The 13447-nt window shown below is 32.2% G+C and overlaps 1 protein-coding gene across 2 annotated transcripts in view; it reads left to right on the forward strand.

Annotated features, from left to right (window-relative positions):
- LOC126772778 (uncharacterized) overlaps nt 1–13447 on the forward strand; it is a 48384-nt gene that overhangs the window by 19757 nt on the left and 15180 nt on the right. The window contains exon 1 of one of the 2 annotated variants that reach the window (XM_050493350.1): nt 12418–12428. The exons of the other annotated variant lie outside the window; for it this stretch is intronic. The gene's annotated coding sequence lies outside the window, so the exon portion shown is untranslated. Of the gene's footprint in view, nt 1–12417; nt 12429–13447 lie in introns of those variants that run through there. 2 annotated transcript variants of the gene reach the window in all.

A 13447-nucleotide genomic window follows, 5' to 3' on the forward strand; every position in this document is an offset into this window, starting at 1 on the left:
TTTCTTAATTCAACATGACTCGATTTTCTTTATTGATTCGATCTTTCGAAATTCAAAAAAGAGTATCGATCGATCGTAAGAGCCGCTAATTAGGCCTTTTATTACGTGCCAGTGAAAGTTTTATTTTAAGTCTTTTTAAAGAAAGCATTGTTAATTTAGAATGGTAGGAAATTAGACGAAGTATGTGAACGGGTTAATGTGACGCGAACAAGAATGGTTTCAGACTTTATTGTTACTCGCTAATGTAGGGTTTACCTTACACTGACTTTAAAAAAGAATGTATGTGATCAATATATAATATACTCTCAAAGTCGATTGCTTTTTCTCGTATATCACTAGTATTGTCACTGTGTACATTTCACTTTATATACATTTATTTACATTAATAAATACAAATAAAAATTAAAAGTAGTTATTGTACAAATCGTGACCGCGTGGAATGGTGGCAAGAATGCTAGCAGCATTTCCCCTTTGAATCGGAATTCCAATTCTCTGGGCAAAAAATGAACCAGGCCTCCTGTCACCAATAGAGGCAATAACGGGGAGTAACATTTTTGGTGAAACTTTTTACACTATTACTCCAAGTTCCAAGCGTTTCAACTGCAAACGGAATAAAAATTTTTCACTTTATAGTTTTAATATTTATAAAATAACATATTTCTTTTTTTACTCATTTAACACAGGTAGACCAATGGCCACCTAATGGTGAGAGGTCACCACCGCTCGTAGATATTGGCACTTAAGAAATATTTACCATGCGTCGTCAATGGGCCACCTAACTTGGAAGGTATGAACAGTCACAAGAGATTTAAATCCCAAATTCCATAGCGGCAAATTGACGGTCGAAAAAAGGTTTATCTTACAGTATCGTTAGACGAAGATGAATTACCATCAGGTGTCTAACTCGCTAATCTTCATACTTAAAATACCTTTAAAAATATATATTTTACGCGACTCGCAATCACCAATATCAGCCGGTTATTGAACTGCAATAAAAAATACAATAAATTGAAAGCAATTTCGCAATTGTTCCGCATTTGTAATATATTTAACGGGAAAAGGAAATGTTATAACATTGCGGTTAAGCTGTAACCGCAGAACTGTTTACGTTTTAATGACTTTTCTTTGTGACAAATTAGATATTTTTAAATAGAATATGATATTCGTATAAAATTACACTTTAATTCAGCCCTACAGTTGCTGCAGGTAGATGTCTCTCGACCCATGTGACACACATAGGAACCGTTCAAAGCTAGCTTTGTTAAACGAATCTAACAGTCAAACATGTAGGAACTTTACCATATGGTGATGGAGAACATACCAACCACTAAAGCATTTAAGAAGCATTTAGGCAGGAGGGCTTTGGCATTTTTTTATAGTATAGGTAGGCGGACGAGCATCTGGGTCACCTGACGGTAAGTGGTCACAATACCCATGGACATAGGCATTGTAAGAAATGTGAACCATCTCTTACATCGCCAATGCGCCACCTTGGAAACTAAGATGTTATATCCCTTGTGCCTGTAATTACACTGGCTCACTCACCCTTCAAACCGGAACACAACAATACCAAGTACTGCTACTTTGCGGTAGAACATCTGATGAGTTAGTGGTACCTACCCAGACGAGCTTGCACAAAACCCTACCACCAGTAAATACCAACATTAAAAAATAAATGTAATCTTGGTATTAGAGTGAACACTAAACACGTTCTTAGCATTCTAAGTCTACTCGGTTACTGCCAAGCTCACCCTTGCACAAATATTATATGTACTATACATATTTATGTATATATATAAGCTACTTACATATATGGGATGCATTTTTATTTATACTCTTATACTAAACATTCATCCTAAATAAAATTGGAATAAGTACAAACGTGTACAAATGCAGAGATGGCCTAGTGGTTAGAACGATTGAAATTTAAATGCCCATTGTATTTTATATTTACGAACATTGCTAGGCTTTAATTGATGTGGTGCATCAATTTCATTATGTAGCCCTTTTAATAAGCACACCTCTACCCCGTTCCGCCTTACACAAGACCATGACCAAACTTAAAAAAATATGTTTGACAAAAATAACCGATGAGGTATTCACGTGGTGTAGCTATGACCTGCTCAGGCCCACCAGAGAAAATTCATTGTTATGAATAAAAATTATTGTAATTAATTCAAATTAATGTAAATGATATTTGAAATGCATATTAATTAATATTATCGCGTGTACAAATTTCGCTAATTATTTAAGATAATTATTTATTTTTTAAGACGAAATACGACTTTTATTTTTTTGCATATCTAAGGCACAATATAAGAGCTATGATGGCCTAGTGGCCGATGATTCCGAGTTCAAACTCTGGTAAGCATCTGAATTTTCATGTTGATTCGGGTTTATAATTCATTTCGTGCTCGGCGGTAGGAAAAAGTCTGCTACGTGTATCCACCAAATCGTATTGCAGCAACGTGGTGGAGTAAGCTCGAAACCTTCTACTCTAAATGGAGAGAATATCTTAGCCCAGCAGTGGGACATTTACATACTGTTACTTTTACTTTCTAAGCCAAAGTATAATTATATCGAATGATACCGATTTCTCAGAAGGAACTTAATTCTTAAATTATGATTCAAATTTGCTTTTAACAGCCAATTTTAATAAAATATATTTTTGATTTTAGTAATAAGCATTTCAAAATGTTCAAAGAATTTCATTTATTATTTACAGACAAAATGAAAGGACTTAATAATTCATCTTAATATCATAATGAGCTTAACATAACAGAAAATCATAATACAACGCGAACTTGTATATCATGAAATATTAACTAACGTCAAGGTTACGTAAGCTGTGATATGTATTTCAAATATTTGAACAGCTATTAAGATCAATGACCTTAGTCTTTGGTCTCAGATCAGATACATTATTTAGCAAGTAATTTCGTTTTCCGTTCCGTTATTTAGTGAATAAAATTGTCACTCGCTGCATGATTTTGCGTGCATCACATTTTGTACACAAACACAACTACACGAAATCATTTATAATTTATCGGTGATTATTTTAAATATATCTAACGACCAATTATATTATATATGATCGCTGCCTAAGTGAGAATTTTTTAACACAAAAACCTAATATTTTTTTACTGACCCGACCCTTAATTTGAACAACGGCCCTCGGGATCTGTGGCCTTTTAGCCACTCGACCAACAAGGCAGTCAAATCACAGAATCCTTAATATTATAAATGCTAATGTAAGTTTGCTTGCTTATTTACACATATTAACTCTTCGATTGTTAAATTTTGTTAATTATTGTTAAATTTTGCATACACATTATCGGTAGGATATTGTACTTACCATTCATGCAAGCGAACCCGTGGGCGTGCTCTCATTAGTTATTTAACATCCGGCTCACGAGCCAAGAAAGTATTTTATTATATATAAAAGTTAACAAAAATTTTAATTTTCTGTTTTCATAATTTTTATTTAATTATTATTAAAATATTACAATTATTTTTTTCTTATAAATAAACAATATTAATTATATTTAATGTGTTTAAAATATTCAATAATGATTATCAATTTTATAATAATGTGTTTTTTATCAAATATTCCAGGTTGATATTTTCAATTCTATGTCCACTGTGCCTATTAAGAACATAACGCTAATATATATTTTTAAGTAATTTAGGTGGTACACTGTATCTTTTTCTGTACACTTGACAACGTGTATGCCAAATGGCTTGATGTACGTTTGAAGTTACGACTTGAAAGCGTAACAAATATATAAAAAACTCACGACAAACGAGGGCGTAGTAACATTTAACTCCAGCTTTTCAATTAACGTAAGTAATACAAGATAAGGAATTAAATTGATTATATGACCTCTTTAAAATATGCATAATTATACATAAAACTTTTGCAATTTTGTTTAGAGGATATTTTAGAGGTCTAGACGACATTATTATATAATCATGAACAATACAATAACAATTTTAAGCATCATAAAGTATTGGAACATATAACCTAATATCATTAAAACACGCAACCTCAATTCTATAATCGTATTAACTAAATTAGAAATACAACATTTAAAAAAAAATAAGTCATTTCAATCGTAATTAAGACGATAAAACAATAACGAATGCAATTTATTATGTTAAATCAATTTGTGTTTATTCTATCGGAAAAATTACAAATAAATTACTCGCTTAATTGTAACCAGTTAATTATGTATTTAGTTTGTTATGTTAATGATTTAATTAGATAATATTAGCTTCGTGTTCAAATATGTTGTATGCATGATCAATCGTATGCAGATTCGTAAGACACGCGACAAATTGTATATAATTATTATTATTTTTTATGTATACGTTTATAATTCCTACATTATTATATACGAAGATGATTTACGCTATATAAAAATGTATAAGTAAAATATACATGCATAGAGTTTAAATCGTCCAAGGCAGTTAACTGTTTCCGATAAAACGGTGAACAAACATAAAAACACGCACCAAACACAGAAACTCCTCCTATTTTGATGTCTGGTAAAAAGCATGAAAACGGGATAGGATAGTAGAATATGGTGATAATCCCGTAAAAGTTGACGAGCTGTATTCCTACTGTAATTAACTCAATACTTAAAGTTGAACAAGTAACGACAGTACAGATTAATCAGCTTCGATTAGTTTTTTTAATTGTAGTGTATACATACATACACATATTGTATACACACGATGACTAAATCTGGAATAAACCAGTTAGCTACAGTGTAGAATATATGGAGGGAAAATTGACCCCAACGATGAATTGTTTGCTGTTAACATAAGTTATTCATTGGATGAATGCGATGATGAGAATGATGACGTAATACCTGTAGTTGAAGAAGCTCATCATTAAAAAAATATTATGTTTAATAAGTATAGCCATAATAATTTCTTATAAAAATAATATAATATAAATTATTTACTTGCTGACGTTACTACTACAAAGCAAAAACGTCTTCAAACTGATTTGACTGTACTAAGAGCACATAACAGATCATCTAGAGCTATTTGTTTCATTTATAACTAGAAATATTTATTTTTTTTGTAACTTAACCCAAGTTAATTCGCAATTAATAAATTAATAGCCGAATTAATTTTAAATTCGAAGAACGTTTATAATTTGGTATAAGTAGGTATCGTTCTTTCGCAGCAAAATACCAAACAAGCCTTTGGCATTGAGTTTCACATTTACATTGTCAGACATTTGTTTTTCTGTTATCATATTCTAATAGTGTAAGTAATGTTAGGGCCTGTGCTTACTGGTGGCACGTTGCGGCACTTTCGGACACGCGCTTACTGACGGCAACGATGCTATGTTATCCTAAGGTATGCCCGATGCCGGAAACGCCCTTAGTCAAGCCGATGCATCCATTTCACGAGAGCCGTAATTCTACTTAAGAATAGTTATGTGTATTTCAATCACCTCGGGACCTAGTACTCCTAGAAAATCTTTCTAAATAAAAAGAGAAACATTGCCTTGCATCCTACGCTGCTTCGGTATCCCGACAGACGCTGAACCATTTCGAAGACTGCTGACATATATACATAAGCATACAGCACTTTTGTATTTTCTAGCTATGATAATCATCATTGAAATTTCATTTTTATTGTTCCCCTATTAAGTTTTATTTATATTCATACTATACCGTGCCGTGCTGCCAGTGGGATGCAAGCCGTTAGTAAATGCATAGGTTTTCAATTACGAAAACAAAAGAACGTCGATCAGTAGTCGGTTTATTATAAGTTCTTTTATTCTAATAATTCAAACGTACATTCCATTTCAAAACTTAATTAGAATTTTACAATTAATAAAAAGTTAGAAGTAGCATATTCTAAATACCGGATCCTAATAAGAAATATTTACTTTAATCTAAGATTCAATTAATTCAGAATGCGATTGTTATCTAAAAGCGTCCTACCCAGAGTGATTTCACGCTACGTAGAATTAATTAATGTAAGAACGACTTACCTATATACAAAACGAGATTTATTTTTAGAAGTCTTTATAATTATACAATTTATAGGCCAGCGTTTGACCATTGACTTATTTAATGTTAAGCATCGACACGGTCTAGGATGTAGCACGCTTGCCTGGAAGAAACCTGTTTACTCTGGATTTGAAGACACCAACGTTGTACCAATCAAGAAATACAGACTCAGGCAAATTATCCTATAAATACCAGTCCTTTTGTGATTTTATGATACATGTAGATTTACAGACCATTGAACTACCTCAAGGAGTAGTTTCTTGGATTCTATTTAGCCGTTTCTTGTGTCAGTGCAATGCTTAGCGTAAAATGTTTATAATGGATTTTACGTTCGTTTTGCAAATTACCGGAATTTTTCTTGCAAAAATTAATTATCCTTATTGCCAGTTTTTATAACGGTATTATATATAGTATTTGATACTTAATTAATATGCGAGCAAAACTTAATATTAATAATATCATTAATAAATCATAAGTAGGTAAATTTAATTTTATAATACGGACAATTTTGAAATACTTTAAACGACAACACGTAGTTGACCCAAATACGTAGAAAGCCTTGTAAACAGGTAAGAGCATTTACATCTTTGTGATAAGAATGTTGCATTTGCGCATACGCAGACATTAGTCATTTTTTATTAATGAATTACTACTACAAAAAAATCTATTATAAATCGATCAAATTAGATTTTTTGTAGTTGCGTAAAAAATATAACACAAATATTATTACGCAACACACAAATATTATTACACAAATATTATTATATTTTTACATATTCATATCAATGACTTATAAAGGTAAAATAATATGTACAGTTTATTTAGTCAAGAAACAAATGGCCAGCAAAACTGACCCAACACATACACGATTTAAGGAATATAAACCATTCTTTATATAGTTACTGATATGGCAAAACGGCTCCTACTATAACATCTTTTCTATAATAACACTGGCTTACTCACACGTCGAACCGGGAACTAAACAAAGTATCGATATATTCCGGTATAATAAGAGAGGGGGTAGAACTCAGACAGGATTACACAAACTATTATACATATTAAAATAAGAATAAAAATAGATGATATATAGTTATTGTACAAATATATATAACTTAAGAAAATCATTGGCATTTTTGTTAAAAAATCTCATTGCTTATCATGTCCGCGTCCCATTGAATTATGATGAAAGAATAACGAAAGTACTATGATATATCACGCATATGATTGGCCGCCATGGCCGAAATTGATCAAATTATATTAAGTTTAAAATCCAGATAATTCATCGATAGATTATTCGAGAAATAAAGACGTATTTTATTTCATGTTTCAAAATTTACTTTCCAAAACACCTTCACAATAACTAATATAACTTTCATTACTTTGACGGTTTCATCGGATTAAATATCTTGAGAAAATGCCGACATGAGACGAGTTTAAAGAACTTATCGTATTACATTAAGATATTATTTCAATGCTGTCATATGAAGGTGAGCGGAGGTCAAGGCAGGTCATCTGTCCTTTTTAGATCTGGTCTCAGCAGCCTGGGCCCCAGCTAACCTAAGCTCGTTATTTAATAATGCCTAACTTAAATTTGTAAAAATATAATAATATTTGAGCACATTTTTGTGTGAAAATCAAACTCTTTGTGAAATCAAATTTCCGTTCTCCACCTTTTGTATTAATATTACATTACATAATTATAAATTATTTTTTTAGATTATTTATTTTTCGCGATTCAAAGAGGAAATACTGCTAGCATTCTTACCATCGTTCCACGTGGTCACGATTTTTCACCTATATGTACAATTAGTTGTGTCGTGTGTGTATGTGTGTGATACCACTGTATTTGTGATTTATTTTGCCTCGAATCATTCTCATTAAAAAAAAGCAGCTCCAATCCGTCGTGTCTAGTGTCTGCGCTATATTCACGTAGCAATAAAGATCTACTGTTTTCCGTGCAGTTAAATTTTCACGGAATGCAAGAAATTACGTAACATTTCTACAAATTGAAGTACTTTGTTTCTTATTTCGTTGTTTTCTAGCTCTGTTTTATTAAATGTTTTTAAGATACAATGTAAATTTTTATACGAGAGAATACTTTTATGAATTTCTTTATGTAGACTTATCATTTCGGCTTGATTATATCATTTGTGCTTATATGGCCCAGTGCTTTATCTTAACTCAATATTACGAGTTCAAAACCAGACAAGTATCATCATTGTCTTTTCATGTTTATATTGGATGTGTACAACTCGTGCTCGACGGTCAAGGAAAACACGCAAGCCCGTTTGGATGCACAAAGGACATTACTGCTTCGTTCCCACGGTTGGTGATGCTATGACGATGTAAGAAATAACAAATATTTCTAGAAAAACGAGAGCCGATGGCCCAATGGTAAGAACGCGTGAATCTTAACCGATGATCGTGGGTTCAAACCCGGACAAACACCACTGAATTTTCATGTGCCTAATTTGTTATTATAATTCATCTCGTGCTTGATGGTGAAATAAAACATCGTGACGAAAACTTCCTTGGGTCGAATTTCACTGAAATTCTGCCAAATGTGTATTCCACCAACGCGCAGCAGCACTGGAGCAGTGTGGTGGAATAAGCTCCAAACCTTCTCCTCAAAAAGGGAGGGGAGGTCTTAGCCCAGCAGTGGGACATTCACAGGCTGTTACTGTACAGATCATGCAATAATGCGGTTGAATTGTATTCAAAAACACAAGCCATAAATATTTGTGTAACACATTACACATTGCTATTGACTAATAAATGACAGTTTTGAATCGGAAAGAAATAAATCTTCTTTTAAATTTGATCTTTAAATCAATTGAATAAGGTCTATAAAGGTTTGTATATTATTTAAACGTTTATAGTCAATGTGTGAAGTATATAAATCTAGATCGAACGTGACGGAAAAAGGAGACCAATTCGTCACGCACGGCGTTGTATGTGACTGCACAAAGTTTACAGCTAATGATACGCTGTTTGTATTTTTTCATCTTTCATTTTAAAACCAATAGAAACTTATATAAAAAATTGTAGACTGGGAAAACCTGATGAACAAATTTATTAATATTGCAAGTGTAATTTTAAAGGGAGAGGAGGCCTTAGCCCAGCAGTGGGACATTCACAGGCTGTTACTATACTACTAAGTGTAATTTTGTTAATACAAAAACATATTCTTACAATTTCACATCGTTCATGAGATATTTGCATAAACTCGTTTCTTAAGATAGCGGCTAGCGCTCCAAAGGAAATAAATCATAAATCTTAAATTATTTGAAAAATTTATTGTTTGAGTTTTTACTGAGCGACCTCGTTAGCGGTCACGGCTTAATTCTATATTAAATTATATAGCCAATAATATGTATGTATATACATGTCGCAGCGTCAGCACTGAGGCGCCATCTTGTAGATTAATGAAATCATAACTCATACAATCAATTGGTCACTTGCAACGGAAACATCAAGTAGTACACTTGGGTGAGATCGATAGAACGATAGCAACACAAAATATTAGCTGTTACTGGATAAGCGGTTGACATTAATGTGAGTTAGAGTGCGGGTTAGCCGTCATGCTTCTAAAGGACGTGGCGTAACGGCAGGAGAGGGATTCATTTGGGATACGAAAGGGAACGGTTGTTGCCACGTTTCCGCTTTCTAATCTGTCTTGAACTTTACAATCCTGTGTATTTTCTTATAACTGTATTCGTAAACAATTAAATACGCACTAAAACTCTTAATTCCGTCATATATATATTATTTTGCTTTACCCTCGCTTTTTCATACAACGTAATAACACAGTATGATTAGTCGTTTTTTCCTTTGATTTTACTATTAGATATAAAAAGACTCCGCAAGCTGTATAAGGGTGACTCCGCCATGATGACGTCATGAACTTGGTGCATTGGATACGGATCGCTAGCATCGCTTGCGGTCCGCGTTTTTATGGAGCAGTCACAATAGACCTTACTTTGCGTTAAATATCGTTCTGATAAATCGATCCCGTAAATGTCCTACAGATAAACAATTGCATTTTCTCTTTTAAGGAAGTTCATTCCAAGTTAGAAGTTCATTCCATTAGTCACTACTCTCTCCATAGCAGCCAAGTTATACAAATCAAGTCCCTGAAGCAAAAACACGAATATTAAAACAAAAACATAAAACAACAAAAATAATAAAAACTCTTAACTTTAAAAATCATTTATAGTTTAAGACTCAAGTCAATTCAATGGACTTTCTCAATTATTCCTCGTATATATAAATATAGATGAGTAATAACATTCGAAGACAACAATTTTAAATATGTTAAGCGGCTTAACTATGTTATTGTAGATAAGTATGTAATTATTTTTTTATCTTTCCATATCTCTATATAAGTGTTTTGAAAATCTATATATAAATAATCAACTGCGACTAACAATTAATGAGAGAATTTGGAAAATATTATTATAATATTCATAAGTTTACACTACAGTACAGTAACAGCCTGTGAATGTCCCACTGCTGGGTTAAGGCCTCCTCTCCCTTTTTGAGGAGAAGGTTCTGGAGCTTATTCTACCACGCTGCTCCAATGCGAGTTGGAAAATTAGACACATGCAAGTTCCCTCACGATGTTTTCCTTAACCGTCAAGCACGAGATGAATTATAAACAGAAATTAAGCACATGAAAATGCAGAGGTGCTTGCCCGGGTTGGACCGACGTTCATCGGTTAAGATTCACGCGTTCTTACCACTGGGCCATCACGGCTTCATAAGTTTGCATTTTGATAAATAAAAATTTTATTTAAAAAAAAACTCGCCGGTGTCCAAGGCGCCGAGTTCGCCCCGAATATCGGAGTACCGTTGATATATAAAAAACTTTTTTTCGGTCGGTCGGGTTTTTTTATATATCAATGCGGAATACTCACTAAAAAAACCAGCGGTACCCTTTCCGCCTTAACGAGGAGCGCTCACCTATATATAAATAGATCAGAAAATTTAAGAAAAAATTACGAGTATGCTACAAAATCTTATACACGTATTGTTTTGCTTTAACTTAAAAAATAAAGAATTTATCCGCTGTTTAGCTTCTAGCTTCCAAAGCGGAAAATAATAAATTACTAGGTACTAAAAACAGACGTCACGTTATATAAAGCTATCTTAATACACTCAATGTTGCCAACATAACACATTATTTCCTGCCCATTAATGCATTATTTGTTTATGATTATGGATTAATATTATGAGGAATTTTTATCAGTAAGTGTACAACTTTCATTTCAAGAACTCTACAAATAATACTTATAATACAAAAACGTTATCTACAGATTAAATTTAATCAGTACGATAGTTAAGTGAATACATGTCGCCTTTATTTACTTTTATTCATAAATTTTTACAGCGTTTTTAAAATGTGTTACGTCATTATTATCATATATTTTTTTTTTATAGAATAGGAAGGTGGACGAGCATATGGGCCACCTGATGGTAAGTGGTGGCATTGTAAGAAATGTCAACCATCGCTTACAGCCAATGCGCCACCAACCTTGGGAACTAAGATTTTATGTCCCTTGTGCCTGTAATTACACTGGCTCACTCACCCTTCAAACCGGAACACAACAATATCAAGTATTGCTGTTTTGCGGTAGAATATCTGATGAGTGGGTGGTACCTACCCAGACGAGCTTGCACAAAGCCCTACCACCAGTAATATCAATGCCAGACATAAATACCTCAAAAATTTGTATAAGTGCGAATAAGTCTAATTTTTCTATTCAATGGCTTTAAGGGAAATATTCATATATATCTACTGAAAAAAACTGATTAATCAAATTGTATGAAAACTTAATCAAAATATTATTATGTAATTATAAGAAAGGCCAATAGGCAAAAAGAGAGGGGTTATTTAATTCTTAGAAATCCGGAACCGGTTATGTTCTCTTCATTTGCATGTAAAAAGAGTTTATTGTACTAGTTTGAACTAGTTTTCTGCTTGTGTTGTATGAAGGGATGTCCTCAAAAACTTAACATTGTTGGACTATATTCTGTATTCTATTCATTCTTAGAAATGAATGAAAATTCATACTTGTATATGGGTACATAAGTCTAGAAATATGGAGAAAAAAAATTATATATACTTCAAGAAATGTATAAAATTGTGCAAACATAACATTTAAAATTGAATATTATTTACAAAAAGTTATGTTTTTTTTTTGTTATAATTTTATATTGAAAAATATTAATCTATCAAAGCGTTAATATATGTCTTAATACTTGGACATAAGGATCTTAAGAAACGTTTATATCGCAAGGCCTGTTATTGATAGTATTCTTATATAAAACAACAGATAATGCAGGTAATTTTATCATCAGTCGTCTTTGTGCCTGTGTGTGAACTGTGTCTAAGTAATAATTATATGTAATACTAAATTATTAGCTATAAGAGGAATATGTGAAAATAATTTGCTATTAATTAATAATAGTGGCAGTTTGTAAGAAATTAAAATAAAGTGAATAATAATGTCGGAAATCCCAGCGGAATAATAAATAAGGGAAAGCATTATTTAAATTAAAAATAAAATGTGAAATTATTAAATATTCTTAGAAAAAAATAAAAACTACTTAATATACAAAGTAATACGACTGAGGGGTGAGTTTAAAAAATATATAGTATCGAAAAAATTAACTAAAAAGTTTTTATTAATGATGACATAAGAACTGGCATATAACAATAAAAAAATGACTTGAAATTAATTAATGTTTTATAAAATAAAATTTTAGTTCCAAACTCAAACTTAAAACACGAAACAAACTAACAACAACAATGTTTTGTTATTCATTAGCGACTTTGCAAGGATAAAAATGTTTTTTCTTGAATTAGTACCACGATTTTACCGTTAAGTTATTAGTTAGTTAGTTTAATGTTAAATATTAATTATAAAAAATGAGTTAATTATAGGAATTAGTAAAATAAATTTGAATATAATAAGTCAAACGAATGTTTATCTTTCTTTATAATTTCGACTTGATTTCCGCTCCAATAGATTTTGGCATTTGATAAGTTCTTACAAGCATTTTGATATGTGTTGGATTTACTTAGCTTTTAGATTACTATTTATTATCTCTCTGCTAGTGGTAGAGTTTTGTGCAAGCTTGTCGGGGTACCACCTACTCATCAGATATTCTACCACAAAACAGCAGTACTTGGTATTGTTGTGTTCCGGTTTGAAGGGTGAGTGAGCCAGTGTAATTACACTGGCTCACGGCAGGCACAAGGGACATAATATCTTAGTTCCCAAGATTGGTGGCGCATTGGTGATGTAAGCGATGGTTAACATTTCTTACAATGCCAATGTCTAAGAGCGTTGGTGACCATTTACCATCAGGTGGCCCATATGCTCGTCCGCCTTGATATTCTATATCTC

This window comes from Nymphalis io, chromosome 13, assembly GCF_905147045.1.
Source record: "Nymphalis io chromosome 13, ilAglIoxx1.1, whole genome shotgun sequence".
NCBI lineage: Eukaryota > Metazoa > Arthropoda > Insecta > Lepidoptera > Nymphalidae > Nymphalis > Nymphalis io.